The sequence below is a fragment of the Physcomitrium patens genome, chromosome 10, assembly GCF_059467195.1.
Source record: "Physcomitrium patens ecotype Gransden chromosome 10, ASM5946719v1, whole genome shotgun sequence".
Taxonomy (NCBI): Eukaryota; Viridiplantae; Streptophyta; class Bryopsida; order Funariales; family Funariaceae; genus Physcomitrium; species Physcomitrium patens.
Window position 1 is genome coordinate 9,574,016 of NC_143419.1, and position 13,569 is coordinate 9,587,584.

Here is a 13,569-nt window from a genome sequence, read left to right on the forward strand (position 1 = left end):
AAATAGAATTTTATTTATAAAACAACAGAAAGAATTATAAAAATTATATAAAAGGAACAAAAATAATACAAAAAGAAGCTAAAGAATTTATTGACAATAATGATTGAAGATGAGCCGTAGTATTTGCCAAAACAAAAAACATTAAAAAAAAATTAAGACTAAAATTGCATGTTGGATGTTACAAAAAACAACTCTAATTTAGTTTTAGTATAATTGATTATAAGTTATTACATCAACTCAAAATAAAATAAGACTAAATGAACTTTTTTCATTGTCATGGAAAGTGTGATTCAAATGAAGCTATTTTTGAAAGATTAGTTTGAGAGCCAAAGAATATTTTTCATATACAAATACAATACAATACAAATAGAAAGAAATAAAATACACAATGGAGCTTTCATCTATGAAGTAGGATAGATAAATCCATATTGTTGTCATAGATAATATATTAAAAAAATACTTAATTTTATTTAAGGAACTATTTGTGAAGAAAAAAATCATAATATTATGTTAAAACACTTAAAGATGTATTAAAGTCAATAAATAAATAAATAAAAATAAAAATTATAAATTATAAATTATTAATATTTATATAATTAAAACCTCTAGAAAAATAATATTCAATATGGAATTTAAATTGTCATTTCTAAGAAGAAGAATCTTAAAGAACAAAAAGAAGTGCATTGAGAGAGTACTACATAAAGTTGACCATGGAAAAAAATAGGTTGTTGTAGATCCAAATCAATATGCTTCACCAATTGTCCTTGGGATTTGTCTATGGATTAGAAATGCAAGACGAATAGGAAACTTCTTTCTCTTTAGTATGAATGGAAGTTCTTTTGTTATAAATGTTAATGCAATTCATAGAATAAATACCAAGTTTTCAAAAAAAATCTTGCTAAGAATTCTTGCTTCAAGAACTCAATCCATTAGTCATGTAATTACCAATTGGATTCCATTGCAAAGTCTTTAGTAATGAGCAATATTTCTTAATAGTATCACTATAGTCTTAATCTTAAGACAAAGCCTTGAGTTGAGCATTCCAAATGAATTAAGCAACTTGATGAATTTGATTAAATAAATATTTTTATTCTTGACACCATCTTTGACAATAACTTCATCATTTCTTAGATATTCTTATTCTTTTTTAAAAAATATGGCCATAATCTTCTCAATAATATCCTCTACATCATCATTTTGTGCAGATAAAATAATTCTACCTCTAAAAAATGCATCATTTACTACATTGCTTTCTGCCTATTCTAAATAAATAAGATTAATTAATGATATTAATTATTGATCAACAATCGTATTATCAAGAAGCATAATTATATTATTGGATAATAAGTTTATACTATTTTCAATAAGGCAAGTAGAAAATAGAAATATTAATCAATAGTAATACAAACATAAAGAATTTAAATACACCACCATTTATATATATACAATATGCATGTAAATTCTATACTTAAAGAAGCCAATTATCAAACTCAATATCAGTTTGAAGTACTTTTAAAGTCAATCTCATGTTCTTGTTTCATGTGTGGATTTTTATTTGAAGCCAAAGTGTTGAATATTAAAAAGATGCTGCTATAATTTCATCTCAAGTTTCTTTCACAATAACTGGAAATATTTAACAAAAATCTCTATTAAAAACTATTGTAGCTCTTACAAATAGACAATTAATATCTCAAATATCTCTAAAAGAATGATCAACTATCTTAAGAAAATATTGATATTATATTGAAATTTCATTCCAAATAATAGCAAAGTCTAGAAAATAAACTTAGCATAGTCAAAAAATAGTAATTAAATAAAAAGAATCTTCATTACAATCTCGTAGAATCTTAAATATAGAATGGGTGATTCTTCCTCCTTCAAGTAGCAATGTGATAATTCTTGATGATGCAACACATGTGACAATCTTTTGCATCAATCAAACTTTAATTACCAAAGTGTTATAGACAAATATCTTATCAATTCTTGTAGGTTTGTTTGGAAAAAACATGGATCCATGCTCTTCCATTATAGAGACCATAATATCATCATATGCCTTTCTTTATTCAAGATTCAATTGTAAAACATACTACTCCAAATTTGCTTCTAATTGTTGAATTTTTCATATTCTTTCTTCAACAATAAATTGATTTCCATTAACTATTGCATTCCAATTATTTCTTAGTAATGGCATTAAAGGAAATTATGCAAGTATTTTTTTGAAGATTTGCAAAGTATTATCCAATAAAAAAATCCAAATTCCATAATTGTTTTCCTCCATTAAATTACTAATTCCATGTTCTCTTTGCAAATGGACATTGAAATCATCCAAGATGATTTTTCAAAACCTTTTTCATAGATTTAATGGATTTAATGGATTTCTCTTATTGTATTATGTGTATTCTTGCTTAAGAACACACCAAGTGCTTGTGAAGGTAAGTAGAAATGCAAAAAAATCTTAATAAGTTTGATATAATCTTAAATAATCTTAAGTAAATCTTAATAATCCTAATCAAACTTTGATCAATCTAAAGTAAATTTAAAAGAAGTTATAAAAGAAACACAAAGAAGTCTCTAATTAATCTAAAAAAAAAAAAAAAAAAAAAAAAAAAAATCTTAAAGAAATATTAAAAATATAAATCTTTAAAAAAAAATAAAGAATCCTAAAGAAATATTAAAAATAAAAAATTTAATATAATCCTAATTAATATTCTAATTAAATCTTAATCAAATTTTATGTCAAATCCTATCAAAATCCTAATAAAATTCTAAATCTTAGAAAAATCCTAGTCAAATCTTAATCAACCTCTAATCAAGTTTTAAACCAAATTCTAAGTAAATTCTAATCCTAATAAAATCTTAGACCAAATCCTAAAGCAAATCCTAATCAAATCCTAAACCTTAAATATATTTTTAATAAATCATAAAATAAAATGGAACTTTAATAACTAATGATTAAACTAATGATATTAATTCAAAATTTATATACTTCTTAATGTCTTACTTAGAAATAATCATAAGAAAGGTAAAATCAATTTCACTTATTAATTAAAAGAAATACAAGATAATCTAATTAGGTATCAAGTCGCCTCCTACTCTAATTTAAATTCTGAACTTTCAATGCCAATATTTCCTTCTTGAACTATTGAATTGCTTCTAATTTTTACCTAAATTGTTAAAAATCAAGTCTAGTATCCATATAAAAAAATTTCACTTCAATCCAATTGATAGATTACTAAAGTTCTTAGAAATACTCACTAACTTTCAAACTTTAATTTTTGAGACCTCAACCTATATAAACCTTCAAATACTTTGATCTAACTATTTGATTGATTTCAAAATTTGCACACATATTAACAATTAATACACCAATGTAATTTCTAAAATTCACTTATACTTATACCACAGGATTCAAGAAACCTTTAAATTTGTAAACATATTTTTATTTCTCAAAATCAAAGTTAATTGAAAACATCACTAACTTTGAAAATTCCTCAAAAAATCAATATTGACTCAATTGATATGAAATTAATGCCTAAAAATCTCTTCTCAAGTTTGATTTTTAAATTCCACTATTTGGTCTACGAAAGAACCTCAAAATCACCATAGATGCATGGTTTTGTCTCTAGAAATCTGATTTTAATTTAAATTAACAACTAATCCTCTTTGGGTATCAATTCTCACCTTCATGAGGTAAATTTTACTAAAATCTACTCTTAATTCCTTCCTACACATGCCTATATTATTTTTTATTATATTTAATTTTATTTTTCTCATTTTTGCATCTACAATATAAATAGAATTTTCTTCTACAAAAAAGTAGCATTAAGATTAAATCTTTTACTACCTTTTTATCATTTATTCTTATTTTTTTACTACATCTTTTTATTAGGTTCTTCTATAATAACATCAATAATTTTATTTTTTATCATATAATTGTGTTACTACATAATACCTGTAATAGCAAAATAGCAAATAATGCCGTTAATTGAAATCCAATTTATATTTTTAATGCCATTTCTAAATATTATTACAACTTTCCATCATCTTCAAAGAATTTTAAAGCTACACATATACTTTTAAATATTGGATGGAAAATTCCATGAATAATCTTTAAGTGCTCAAATAATTGTAGACCTTTAATATGGATTAATAAAAGCTCCAAATAATATCTTTCTTCCATTGCAAGATTTGCAAAATATAATCTTCTAATGAAAAATCTGAGTTTTTTTAATGGCTATATTCTTCTTGTCTTATGCCAAATAGAATGTTATAAAAATCATTGATATGTATATTATCTTGCTATTGCAATTCTTTCACACATCTCAAAAAATGAAGTTAATATTGTCTTTTGTCTTTCAACATGTTCTAAAATTGTAGCTACCTCTTCATTTGAATCATATATCACTTGATATATTCTTAGAAGATGAATGGCCAAAAAAATAACATTTGATATTTCTTCATGGATTCACATGCCAAAAAGTCTCCAAATAGTATTCGGAGCTCCAATGTATCTTGCATCCAAATATTATTTGATCTCATCTTATTGGTTTCCAAATTGTACTATAATGTAATCATGGCCTTTATAAATGAATTTGTAGATATACTTGATGGCACAAATAGATGCACATATCTCAACAATAATATGAAAATTGTACTTTTGAGATAGTTTTGAATAAAATAGAACAACATCTCTATTATCAACAACCATTCCTCGAACTTCAAATATTCTTCTATCATTTCTTTGTTGATATTGAAGATATCCATTAACATCTATTATTATTCTTTTTACAAATACCTTAAGATACTTTTCTATATGATAATTTCTTTCCATATAAGGAGCTTGAAAATTTTACATTCCACATTGATTATGTACCATGTACTATAGAATAACTTCAAATAGCTCTCAAACATTGCCTTTATTTGGAAATTTTATAGAAACCATACTATCCACATCTCTAGTACATCTAATCTTACTTTCTCTATCTAAAAAATTAAGACGTACATATGAGATAGATCTCTCTTTTAAAAGTCAATGATATAAATATGTGCAAGAACATGACCAAAGACAACTTCTTTCTTTATATCTTTCATAATTACATGTTTCTTGAATTCAAATATATGGGAAATCAAATTTGACCAGTCACTTGCTTGTTGTCCTTAAAAAAAATTATTCTGAATTTTGGACCATCTTGGATTTATTTTCATTGTCATAAAAATATCAAGTTGCTGATAAAAACTTGTAATTGCGAAAAAAATCTTGAAGCATTTCTATCATACATCTTGTACTTCAAATATGTAATAATGGAAGTAAGATCCTATATCCTAAATTATTCAACTCATATTGTCCTTCTTCAAGTCCAATACTTTGATGAGTTATAATAATATCTATTAATTCTTGATACAAATCAGCACATAGATTTTTTTGATTATAATATAAATATTGCAAATATGATTGTTCAGTTGCTGCCTATGCATCAACCATAAATTCTTCTAATAATTTTCTTCCATGCCAAAAATGTGGAATACTCACTAGGCCTTAAAAAAAATCAATAAGCAAAATAATCCATTTGTATAAGGTTGTTGCCTCTCAAATCTTCTAATCCAGTATCTTTTTTTTCTTCAACAATATCTACCACTACATTTTGTATCCTTAGATTAGAATGCTATTAAAAGATTCCATATAAATATATATATATATATATATATATATAATGAAAGAAAAAATAAGTTGGATGAGTTTCATGAATCTTTTTTAATAGCCTATATTACGTAGACAAATAATAATATCACAAAATGCATTATGCTTCGATCCATCTCCATGCAATATAATAGCAATTTCTTCAAAAGTGATAAAAAGATTATATTGGTGTCTATCACTATCATTCATGAATTATATAAAAATAATAAAATTTACTTCCACTATTCTTTGATTCCATGCCTAAGATAGTATTTCATGTGCTTGTATATATAATCCAATAAATGGATTATTTTCCTTCAAAAATTTTCTAATTTTCTATATACTTTGGATCAATAAACCACAATTATAATTCATTTTTCTATCTTATGCAAATGATGTATTGTAGGTATAAAGTTGTACATAAGTTGGATCAATACTTTCTTCTAAAGGTAATAACAATACTCCTACTAAATGGTGTAACTTTCCATTTATTCTAAAATTGTATGGAGCATTTCTTTAAGACATAGGTTGATCAATATTTTCACTTAGGGACATATACACATATACAACAATGTATTGATGGATATTTTTTTGAAACTCCTTTGCTTTTGCATCTTGGTCCTTGAATGAGCATTTCAAAAGGAAAAGTAGAGAAAATAGAGATGATAGAGAAAGTTTTCTTGATAACAACATTATCCAAATAATGACAATTTCATTGGCAACCAAGCTAAATATTCATCAAGCTAATGCAATGCATTACAATGAGGATACAAAACATTCATCATCTATAAATTAAATATGGATTTAATACTTATAAATCTTATAGCTTCTATTTGTGTTCTTTCATATTTCTTATTGTCACAGACATATGCATGTAAGCCAATAATTACATGTATAAATAGGTAGAAGTAAGTAAAAGTAAGTAAAAGTAAGTTAATTCTATAATATTTACTATAAGAGCTTTCTAGAAGCTTCATAGACACTACTTTGACTTTATAGGTGTTTTTAATTGATTTTTTTGATTAAAAATGTAGTCAACAAGTTGGCCATGTGCCACACATGTTGTTAGCTTAAAGACCAAGCTAACTATGTAGCCTACTTGTAGAAAAACTTGTCTTGTAAGTCAAGGCATGTGTCTTACAAAGTCAATACATATTGGAGGTCCTATAGAACATCACCACGTAGCCTCTAGTTAGATAGTATATATAGAGACAAGAGTAAAGCCTTCTTCACTCTTGTCAACTCCTTTCTTGCTTCCAATCTAATTTCAAGGGTCTCTAGTTTTCTTGGCTTTTGGCAATAGCCATTTCAGTTTCTTTCTAAATATATATATCAAGTTATTTCTATTTTTTCATCTTTTTTTGAGAGAAGTCTCACTTTTTTATTTATTTTTATCATGTTCTTATCCTTGACACTTACTCTATTATTGATTAATTGTTCTTCAATATATTATTAAAGTTGGGCCATTTACAACGACATGAATTTTATTAGACAATTGGAGTAAGCTTCTAAGTATCAAAATTGTATCTCCATAAAATTCTAATAAAATCTTGTTACTCAAATACAATTACATAGTATTTGTAAAATAAAAATGAATGCGTTGTTTAGTAGAAAGAGTTGTTTCAAAAAAGGACTAGCCCTAGGCTCCTACTAATTACTTAAATAAGTTTTAAGATTATAAAAAAAAAAAAAAATGATCTATACCTTATATTCAAGAAGACAATTACATCAAATACACAAGTTTAAAATGCACAAGAGTATCTAAGATATAACTAGTTACTCTAAAATCAATTCTATTCTTATAGAAAACTCTTCCATATATCTATCACTTAATAACTTCTAATCTAATAGTATAATTGGATTCGAAATTCTTCACAAGTTAATTTATATTTTTAACTACTTTAATACAAAAATTCAACTATAAATTCATTAGAAGTCTTTGAATATCGCTTAATCTCTAGAAAGTACTAAATATATCAATTTTTAGGCACTCACACATTAATTCCTTCATATCTCGAAATCCAATCATCAAATATCATGAATTTTTCACTTAAATCTTTTTAACATAGTCATCTACATTTGTGGATATTTTGAGCCAAAAATTTATCTAAAAGCTCAAGATATGATAATAATCAAAACCTACATTAAAAACAATTCACATACAAATTCCAGTTTTGAATACTAACTTCCATTAGCTCTTTCTCCTTTAATCTATATTGGAATGTATCAACTTTTTTACATAAAATATAGTTCTTTAAGTTTGCTTTTGAATCTCATTTTTTTGATTCTTCAAAGCTTTCTTACAACTCTCTATATACTTAAAAGAATAATAGTAGGTACCAAAATTTCACCTTAACTTCTAAAAACCATAGTTCTTTCATTACACTTCCAAATCACACATTTTTTTTCATCCAAATTCTAGCCCAAAACATATACTTTTTGAATTCAATCTCTAAAATCTAAATGAATTGCCTTGCCTTGAATGGTCTGCCTTACCTTGAATGGTCTGCCTTACCTTGAATAGGTTGCTCTAAAGTAGTCCTAAAATCTAATATGGTTCCAAATAATATCTTAAAGCCCATTAGGCATGACTTTCAATTAATAGAAATGAAATCCTTTGTCATTCATCTTATTTACCTATGTAAGGTGGCTTAGGAGTCAAAATATTATACTTTTGACTCCAAAGCCCTTCTAAACTTCTTACTAATAAATCCTATATCTTCTAACTTTAATTACAAAAATTAATTTATAATTTAAAATAAATTAGATAAATATTTTATTATTTTTATTTTTTATTTTTATTTTTATTCTATTTTTTTTTAATTATAATCCAATCTTTCATAACATTTCATATTATTTTTATATATTTTCTACTTTCTAGCATGATAACATACAACATAATTAGTCAAATTATAATGCCACAATGCTTTAACAAAAATTATTCTACATTTATGCATTTCTATTGATTACAATTATACATATTTTTACAACAACTTGCTATAACAAAAAAACTTAATTTTTTCAAAATATTATATTTTAGAAATCAAAATAAATAAATAAAATAAAAAATATTTATTATTAAAAATATATAATTATTTATTATTTTATTTATATACACAAATAGATATATGTATATATTCATATACATGAAATTGACTATAAAAAAATTCATATAAGAGCAATAAATGAAATTCCTACAATTTAATTTTTGTATAGCAATTCTTATTGTATAGTCAATAATACTCTTAAAATTCCAATACAATTGTGTTGCTCAAGAATTTTATTGACAATGAAGATATAATATAAAATATAATATAGTAAATATAATATGAAAACTATAAAAACTATAAAAACTATAAATGTAACTATAAAGATAAAAACTATAAAAAAAATTAATTGTAAAGATAAAAACTATTAATATAAAATTATATAATAATAAAATAACTTTGAAATACTTATATAAACTTATATTTAACATTTGTATCCTAGCTTTTGTTATAGAAGAGAGAATGATGATAGTTGAAAGATGTGAAATGTCTGTAGTGCAGAATCAAAAAAGTCAAGTATAAAATTCTTTTATTTGTGGTGGCTTGTAAAAAGTTGTGATTCCTCCTTTTTAGTCTTCATGGCTATATTCTAGAATACTAAAAAATAATAATTGTTCAAATCCCCCTCTCAATCAGCTTTGCAATTTAATTAATCCTTCTATTACGAGCAACTTATACGAGCAGCTTATTATTTATAAAATGTAATTTTAACATGAATAAAAATAAATTTGACGTGGCTATAACAAGTAAACTTTGATTTTCATAAAAATATTGCAAATAAATTCATTTTCTTTCTTTGAAGCAAGGCAGTCCAAAATATCTAACAGACAATAAAACTTATCGTTGATCATAATAAAAACAAAGACCAAATTTGAGCATTTTACAATGCATACTTTTATAAATCAAAGAATGTTTTTGTAATAAAATAATTTCAAGTAATAAAATGAATATTGATGTTGATTGATTATAATAAATGAGCATCAATCTCCTTGCTTAATGAATTTTCATAATTGTAGTCTATTACATTAAAGAATTAATTTAAATTAATTCTTGCCAAAATCACCTTGATGTTGTTAATGAAAGCTCTATCTCTCTAATCTTGACTAAAGAGCCTTCTTTTGCACTCTTCTCTACTTCTTTATAAGCTTAGCCTTCTTTTTCCTATAGAGGTAATAAGAATGAGCATTCACAGTCGACATCTTCAAAGAAATAGTAATAGAGATACAACATGAATCATCTGCCTACTACACGCTCAAAGCCACAGAGATAAGCTTTACTTTCTTCCTCTTTGCTCCCTTCTATTGCTTCTCTTTTTAAATATTCTTCCACAACAGATTGAACTTGTTTCGCTTACGTATTCTGAAATGCCCACCTTGATCCTTCTAGAGGTTTAGCAAAAGTAATCCCCGCCATAAGACAATAAAATAAATTGTGTCATATTAAAGAATCTCGTTCGAGTTTTGAAACTTCACATCCAAAATCTAAGAACTTAAGAGTAACAATTAAACAAAGCCCTCCAAAAACATGAGAGGAGTGTGTAGAAAACCACCCTGTAAAAGTGTGTAGACATTCACAAAGAAAGCTCCAGCCTCCTCAAATTAGAGTTGGAATGTAGAATTAGATCTCTTGCCTCCTCAAAGAAATATGTGAGTTTCTTAAAGTTGGCTGCTTCTCTTTGTTTTGACACCATTACATTTGTTCACAAAAACTGCCTCATAACTCATATTTCACTGCTTGTGCACATAATAACAAATCCATAGATTTAACACAATCATATGTTCATTTCACTACATAAAACACCTCTTCTAATGTTGCACTTGCTTTGTCTTCTTCCGTACAAGTGTCTTAGTTAACTTAAATGCCTCAGTGAGCTTCAGTAAGTCTTAGTAAAGTTTAAATTATTGTCTATTTTACACATCAAAAAGCTTATGCGTGCTACAAGCTGTGGACCAAGTATGTCCTACATCCCAACCAAGTATCATGGCAATTGGCATGAGAGCAAGGCATTGGTCTCGATCAATGACCAAGGTAAGAAGGTCCTTTTGCAATCCAATGTTTTGCCAAGGTCAATTAGGCACTACGCTTTGGAGATACGTCTTAGCATGGACTCCTCCTCCCCTTCTTGGAAGTGTAATCTCTTGCTTGCCCTGCTATTGTCCAGCGTATCGTATTGAGATCCATGGTGGAAGATGTGTTCAAAGGCCTTGGTTTGGTTTACAATCACAAAATGATCCAATGTTCTGCGATTCAATGTTCTACAATCCAACGTTCTGTAATCTAATCAAAGTAGGCTCGCCATTGTTGTTTCAACTGCCCAAGCCGCATTTTTGGAGAGAATTTGTTTCATAACTCACATTGCACTAAACTGCCTCACAATTCATATTACACACATGCATAACCCCCTAGAGTTCATGTTTTCTTACAGGATGCTCATGCTTGCAGGGTCACCATCCGTAGCAAATACTATTGTAGCAAAAGTTGACACAATCAAAGAACTAAATGCTGTGGCTCTACAATCAAGCTCCAAAACTTGTTTACTGTTATAGAGCGTTGGATTAGCTTCCAACACCGTGGCAAGAGTTGGAGTTGCATCCTAAAGGAGAAGGCCTGTTGCTCTCACTGTTGCTCTTGTTGTGTGTTTCCCTTGCTACACATTTGGTAAGAAATAAGCAATTGCCAACTTTGATTTTTGTCACCTGTATAAATGACCACAACAGGTGTATTACCATCTTGGCATACTTGCAAGTTAGACAGAAGGTTCACCATGAGGCTTAAAGAATATGCTATTCTAACTCAAAAAAGGCTGTGAGGCAGGATTGTAAATATTCAGAAAAGAAGAAAAAAATTGCCGTGAACTTGCTTAATACTAACCTCAACTGTGGGTATGGCCATGAAAAGAGATGCGACATCCTCAGAAAGGTCAACATCGACTGACTCCTGTACCATAGTGATCAATAATAAACCGCCTCATAACTCATATTATACCTACGCAAGTGACTGGAAAGAGAAACGGGGCATGATTGATAGAATCGTGAAGGTCTACAAAAACATAAACCATCAAATGCGATCGAAACAGTAAGACAGGCAAGGCAACCCGCCATTATACATACCAGGAAGTTTAAAACGCCCTGTGAACTCTGTGAACCCTGTGATCAACCGTAACTGTCCAATTGTACTCTCTGGATATGAGTTTTGATCTAGAAGTAAGCTTGAAACACAATGTCCATCTTTCTAAACTGCGCCTGTCCATCAAGTGTTTACTCCGGCTTGATCAGGAGGCCTCCCCGGATACACTGCCCGAATTTGCAGGAAGTTCTTAGAGGAATATAAAGAAATCTTTAGAACAAAAATGCGATGAAGTAGCCAAGCCGATAACCACCAGAAACATCGTACAATCACTCTCCTTGCCTACCATTGCAATCAGTTAGTTTGTTGAAAGCATTTTACGTGCAGCCATTCGAAAATCGATACAAGGAAGAAAGAGGCTTATAATAACCGAACGATGAGCTGCGAAAAGAGGGACTCCAAACCGTGTGTACATAGTGCTTACCAAATTGACATGCTGAGGTTGATAAATTTCACGTATTCTCAAACCTCGTCCATCTGGAAGCCGTTCGAATCCTTTTCCATGTGCAGAAGCTCGTCGACCTCAAATTGATGGTGGGTTCGATGCATCAGCAACATGACCATGTAACCCATACTTCCTGGCACAACGTCATTCTGAAGACAATAGGTGAAAGATTTCAAGCAATTAGAGAGATGGTGGATTTGTCCTCAGTTTGAAGATACCCCTGGGTCTTCAAAGGGTAGCATGACCATTGCACGGTTAGCTAAGAATGAGATCTCTGTGAAGCGTTTCCTTGACTCGAAATCTAGCTCTCATGTTTGCGATCTTGTTTCAAACCACTGCCAACACGGATGCTAGAGAGCCTAAAACATTTGTGGATGGGGTGCAGAAGCTCGTGGCCTTCGTAGATGTCGCACTACAAATTGTGATTACCAGTTATTCAGCGGCCCTGTAAAATCTGCCGTTCGAGATGAAGATTTTGAATCCGTCTGGAATCCTACTGTACTTTGTCGTACTTCTCCTGTTAATCCCTCGACGCTCTAAATGAGATTTTGGGGCGGCTGACTATCCATTTTCATGTCGTCCCTCTTAGAGCCATCCAGGTGTGCATAGAGATCGGGACGGAAGAGCCTGGATATATACCTTGTATACTAACTCTAACACGAGACGATCCTGCAATATTATGCATTTCAGTTCCTTTGGATGTAATACTTCACTTACATTAACTATAATTTTTTTTGTATTCAAAGTATAAATTGCTTTCTGAAAAGATCAGTTTGGAGGATACACTTGTGGAAGTGGCTGCCAAGATTGGACTACTCGGCCGTTGACCAAAATTCGACGTGTTGATAATACACGATGAGTTCCAAGGCGCTGAGTCACAACTGGAACTCATCGTTCATTCTATCCTCCAAATTCACTTCTTCTGAAAGCAAGTTGGAGGAAATTGATTATACTGATGTGCCCTGGTACTAACACGTCTAATACATTGTCAATCAATTCAGGTGTACCGTTGAAGCGCTGCCTCTTGGCTGTTCGAACAAGCTTGGCGTTGTTGCTTGTTGCACTGATTTGACTTATATTAGTATGTAAACCCAGCCTTTGGATGCAAGAAAGTGAAATTCTCATGCCTAATAATTGGCGTGTATGAGATTCCGCATCGACGATTAAAATCTGGCCATGGTTTTGTCCTCGGAGGCAGAATATTACTTTCCGCCTTCAAGACACATGGGCGGGCGTTGAGTCCATAAGATTATCTCTGTTTACCCAGTCACAGG

At 29.0% G+C, this 13,569-nt stretch overlaps 1 long non-coding RNA gene across 3 annotated transcripts; it reads right to left on the reverse strand.

Annotated features, from left to right (window-relative positions):
• Positions 1-10,418: 10,418 nt before the first annotated feature.
• On the reverse strand, positions 10,419-13,083 carry LOC149988255 (uncharacterized). 3 transcript variants are annotated; one of them, XR_016505285.1, is made up of 4 exons: positions 12,275-13,083; positions 11,835-12,132; positions 11,596-11,661; positions 10,419-11,420 (listed from the first exon to the last, which is right to left on the reverse strand). It is a non-coding gene; the product is annotated as an uncharacterized LOC149988255 (long non-coding RNA). The 3 variants fall into 3 exon arrangements; XR_016505284.1 differs by having other exon boundaries at positions 11,596-12,017; XR_016505283.1 differs by having other exon boundaries at positions 11,596-12,132.
• Between the last annotated feature and the right edge of the window lie 486 nt (positions 13,084-13,569).